This window comes from Alosa alosa, chromosome 23, assembly GCF_017589495.1.
Source record: "Alosa alosa isolate M-15738 ecotype Scorff River chromosome 23, AALO_Geno_1.1, whole genome shotgun sequence".
Taxonomy (NCBI): Eukaryota; Metazoa; Chordata; class Actinopteri; order Clupeiformes; family Clupeidae; genus Alosa; species Alosa alosa.
In genome coordinates, this window is record NC_063211.1 from 7915956 (window position 1) to 7921955 (window position 6000).

Consider the following 6000-nt stretch of genomic DNA (forward strand, 5'->3'; position numbering starts at 1 on the left):
GACGTTTCAATAACATTATTGCCAAAGCTCAGTTACATGTACACATAAAGTAGGTGCATAGACAGACAATTACATATTTAGACAATACACATAAACATTAGAGAATGGCTTTATAACAAAGGCAATTGTAATAATATCATTCAAGGAGTATATACAACATAAAGCATACAATGAGCTACTGGATATCCCTCAGGGTCATTCCACGTCAATTCAACCAGGGCCCACGCACTTAGGTCTCAAAAAATTCTGAAAAAATTACCAGGTGTACCTATTTTACCCAGGAGACACACTGTAAAATTACTCTTATGTAAGATCAATACTTTCCAAGATACAGCCAGTTTTACAGGGGTCGATTTTGTTCGGCCTCTTTTTTTTGTCAAAGTTCACAAGCCCACAGCGCAAGAACTAAACCATGTAGGAGGCTCAAATTTTGCATGCTGGTACATAAATAAGAATAGTATGTAGCAAAATGGTCATGTTTGGTCTGGATAATCCTGCATGGTCATGGTCATAGCTGTCCCTGTTTAAGCAAATTTGATCAACATAGGCTCTTGACAAATTTTATTGGTGTTTTTGGCTGGGCTCTGTTTTCAGAAATTCTAAAACAACGATGTTTTTTTAACACTTCAGAATAACATTTGCTAAATTTGACATTTTTCAACATAGGCTCTTGATTTATTTTTGTTTGTTAACGGGAGCATTTACTGCCTGAAATATCCTGGCCTGATTAAGTAATTTTACAGTGTGTCTCCTGGGTAACATAGGTACACCTGGTAATTTTTTCAGAATTTTTTGAGACCTAAGTGCGTGGGCCCTGGTTGAACTGACGTGGAATGACCCCTCAGGTTATGGCAGGCTACTAAATATTTTGCAGCTAAAGTGGCCACATCCTTGTTCTCTCCAATGATGTATGGCAATTTTGCCTCATTTGTAAATGTTGGGAATTCAGGGATGGCTGCGGTGAATTAGATGTATGAGGATTTCCTAATTTCTTCATATTTTGTCCATTCTGTTAGAAAATGTAATTCTATCTCTCTCTCTCTGTCTCCTCCTCTCTGGTCTGCTCAGAGAACCTTAATCTGTCTATTTCTGAGTGTGATGTGTGGTAGCTGCATTTGTGCTGTGTTGTATCCATGCTATGTCTACATATTTGTGAGAAGTAATTGGCATACCTGTCAGCTCGCTTCTATTTGTCTGAACCTACACACCTACGTACACACACACACCTACAGTACATACACACCACACACACTCGTACACAAAACACAGAGCCAGCTGGAACAACCATCATCATGACAAGCAATTATTTTCTCCGGACATTCTAATCTGTTCTTAATGTTCTAGCCATTTCCAAGACAGCAAACCCACCCACCTTCGCCTTCAGCCCAGTGCCCGTTTTTCCCTCTACGCCAGTGTCCAGAAACACCCCGGACAGCGTTCTTAGGCCTCTGCCATCTGTTGGTTCAGCCATGCCAACCAATTCAGAGATGTGCCTCCAACACTCCCCATCTCCCTCTCTCTTGGTGCTTCATCTACTTTACCTCACCGCTTCCAGCACATTTTCAAACGAGTGTCACCATGGCCGATTTGAGATTTTGAGGCCTATTATCCTCCCCCCGACTATAATACGAGAGAGCTCTAACAAGGCAGAGCCAACGCTGCGGCTGCTTTTTAGTAGTGGCCACACAATGCTCTGGCCGGCTGCTGTGGCAGCGGATTCGGTTCGTGTCAGCGAGTGCCTGCTGGTCCACCAAATGGGCTCTCGTTGCTCTTGCATTAGCATTAGCGGATAGCCTGTGGATTGGAGCGGACCCGTTAGGAGAGTAGATGAGTGATGGGCTTCCATCTCTGGGTCGTAGCAAGGGCGCGTAAAACAGGAGCCTGAGCCTCATAAAATGGCGAAAAGAGAGAAAGAAATGGCTGATGGGTAGCAATCAATGCAAAAGAGAAGTATAAGTATATAAGTATATTGATGGCCACAGCCACACATGGTAACACAAGCCCTCACTTTACAAATGCACATTATTAGTTTCTTTTGGTACATCATGAATTTGCTGCACATTTTATTGTTTGCAGTCACATGTGCTATTCTATTCAAATAACTCATTCAACATTTTGTTTCATTTATTTACTTTATGTCAGTTGTGTCTTTAGTGTCATTATACTTTTGGTTGACCTCTTTTATAGGCCTAATTGTCAGTTTGTAGACTTTGTCAGTTTTTGATCATTTTTTGGGTAATAAAAACCCTCCATTTTGAACCAAACCTCCTTGTGTCCTCATGCCTCACTGATCGGTCCCTTACATATATATACTCTTTTGATCCCGTGAGGAAAATTTGGTCTCTGCATTTATCCCAATCTGTGAATTAGTGAAACACACACAGCACACAGTGAACACACAGTGAGGTGAAGCGCACACTAATCCCGACGCAGTGAGTTGCCTGCATCAACAGCGGCGCTTGGGGAGCAGTGAGAGGTTAGGTGCCTACTGGTCGGGGTTCGAAACGGCAACCCTCCGGTTACAGGTCCGAAGTGCTAACCAGTAGGCTACGGCTGCCCCAAAACACATAACCACACACAGACACTCGAACAAACATGTACGCTGTGTCTCAGATGGCATACTTCCATCAGTACACTTTAAAGCTTACTCGCATAATGCATGAATTTCAACAGAATAGTGTTGTCCCAAATCGAACACCAACTCCGTGCCAAGATGGTGTCCTCTGAGGGCGAAAAGTGTCCATCATTCCACACTCAACTCTTTGACAGTCATGAGTGCACCATCCGGGTGCTAGCAGTGCTCTTCTTGTCATCTGTTTTCAGCATGAACACACTCGTGCACTCCAAATAGGTATTGTAAGTACAGAAGTACGCCATCAGCATGAACACACTCGTGCACTCCAAATAGGTATTGTAAGTACAGAAGTACGCCATCAGCATGAACACACTCGTGCACTCCAAATAGGTATTGTAAGTACAGAAGTACGCCATCAGCATGAACACACTCGTGCACTCCAAATAGGTATTGTAAGTACAGAAGTACGCCATCAGCATGAACACACTCGTGCACTCCAAATAGGTATTGTAAGTACAGAAGTACGCCATCAGCATGAACACACTTCGTGCACTCCAAATAGGTATTGTAAGTACAGAAGTACGCATCAGCATGAACACACTCGCACTCCAAATAGGTATTGTAAGTACAGAAGTACGCCATCAGCATGAACACACTCATGCACTCCAAATAGGTATTGTAAGTACAGAAGTACGCCATCAGCATGAACACACTCATGCACTCCAAATAGGTATTGTAAGTACAGAAGTACGCCATCTGCCAACTGACACATGCCAGTAGTTTTCTTTTTTTTTACTCAAATGGCTCAAATGACCGATTAGTTAAGTTCATCCATTCCTAGCCATGAAGGCCAATTGGGCCAGCGCTTACGTCCGGTTTCCATAGCGATAAGCGGACGAGGGCCGTAAACTCCCCCTGGACAGGACACCAGTCCATCGCAGGTACCTGGTAGCTTCTGGTACCCATTCTACAGCTGGGCGAACTGGGACATGCATACGACGTGCCTTGTTCAAGGGCACAACGTGCAACATCAAGTCATCATCTGGGACTCGAACCAGCGATTTTACGATTGCCAGCCCAACCTCGACCACAGAGCCACACGCTCTGCTATTGACCTAAACTTTGTACATTTAGTAAACATGTTACATATGGGGAGTGTGCAGCATGCATGAACATATTGTTAACACATTTCCAGGTTTGTTTATCTTTACAGTGGGAGTGTATTTTCATTGCTTGAGTTAGTGTCTAACTCAGAGACAGTCTGTGTAACTGGTTCTAAAACTGTAGCAAACAAAAAGCTGTTGATCGGACAATTGTGTCTAAAATGCTGCTTCATTTCTTTTCAAAAGATTCAGCAAGGAGCCTGAACGCTGAACCTGAATTAACACGCCACCCAATGTCAGTAGTAATATACTCTATGTTCTTACCTTAACTTTCACGAGTTGAGTCATACCTCTCCAGCGTCTGTGCGTGCACTCAAAGCGCTCTTGTCTTGAATGTGTTAGCATGTTGCTATGCTAGCGGGCTCAGGCGATACTGTAGCCATAGAGGGAGTAAGATAGCAGTAATCAAAACATCCACGTTTTCCCTACTTAAATACAGTTGCACGAGCCTTGATAAAAATGTGTAAGGTCACACAACATGAAGCGTGGCGATTTTCCAAGCGAATAAACAGGAGAACTACAATGTGTGGCGCAATAGCACTTGGGAGTACTTCGACCTAGCGTAGTAATATTAATTAACATCTAATTGTAGATCCTATCCACCACAGAGTTTAGAATCCATGCTTGATCGACCCCTCAGCGTCCCCCTCCCCTCTGAGCGAGAGAGATTTGAGCCACACATTGTAGTTCTCCTGTTTACTCGCTTGGAAAAATGCCACGTTTCATGTTGTGTGACCTTACACATTTTTATCAAGTACTCGTGCAACTGTATTTAAGTAGGGAAAACGTGGATGTTTTTGATTACTGCTATCTTACTCCCTCTATGGCTACAGTACGTCTGAGCCCGCTAGCATAGCAACATGCTAACACATTCGCACAAGAGCGTTTGAGTGCACGTACAGACGCGGGAGAGGTATGACTCAACTCGTGAAAGTTAAGGTAAGAACATATATTACTACTGACATTGGGTGGCGTGTTCCTTTAAGCGGAACTAAGTACAATTTGCATTCTGCTTTTATTGTTCAAATAGTTTTGAACTTCTCACTTTCAAAAACAGTGTTAGGTTTTCATTGGGCGGGAGGGCATTCTGTCTGCTGTTAGTTGCTCTACCTGTTTGGCAGGAATGGCTTGTCAGCCAGGCATTTCCAACTGGTAGCTTTTTCAAACTCACGTCAGGTACAGAATGGATCACAGAAGTGATAATGATTGTGCCGGAGTTTCAGTTACTTCAGAAGACTGACACTTCCATGAGCCTAATCAATGACTGTATCAGTGGGTCAGCATATTCCCTGGAGGAGAAGCAATGAGATGTCGAAGTCCCATGTTAATTCTCTCCTCTATAAACATGTTTTTCCATCACAGGAAAGCAAGACAGCCCCCTGTTGATTGGAATTGTCTGCTTAGGCTGTCAGAGCATACAAATATCCCAACATATGACTGCCAGATTTCTCCACAAATGTCATCTGCAGCTTTTGTTGACAGACAACAGCCAGCAAATATAATCAGCTGCCTGCAATGCATGCAGGCTTAAATTCCTATCACAGTGCATTGTAATTATTCTATGACTGACATATAATTCTCGTGCCTAAGTGGTATTTTAATTGTTTTGAAAGAGGAAGAGAATGGATGCAGGAAGTCAATGAGATGGCTACTTATGCTCTGGATGGAAAGCACATTTATATAAACACTGAATGAAAATGAGAAATAGTCATCACATATGCTGTGCATTTTCTTCTTACTAGATGCTCCATAAGCACTTGGCTGACATGGAGTAGGGGGTTTAAAAGCAGTACATCCTGTCTGTAACTCCAATGTCTATGTCTCTATCTGGTCTAAGTCTAGGAAGAAATATGGCCCTTATGTTTGTAGCCAGCCAGGGTGTAACCAGAGAGCAGCACTGGTGGTTGGAGTGAAGGCAACTGTGACGCCTTCTAAACTGTGAACAGTGGGATGCCGGACTGATGTCACTAGTAGTTAGTCATTAATTCAACACAACAACCAACAGTGATACAAACAGCAAGAGGTGAGTCACCAGAAAGGATCTGTGAACGAGAGAGAGAGAGAGAGAGAGAGAGAGAGAGAGAGAGAGAGAGAGAGAAATGCACTGAATGCATTTGAAGTCTCAATGTTGGTTGTGCTGCGTAAGCTCTTGTTGTCAGGCTTTTGGCTCAACCTCAGCTCGGCCAGTGAGGCCATTTCATAAATCTCTTCTCGGCGTCTGAGCAGGCCGATCCATTTAATCCATCGTCACTGACAGCAGAC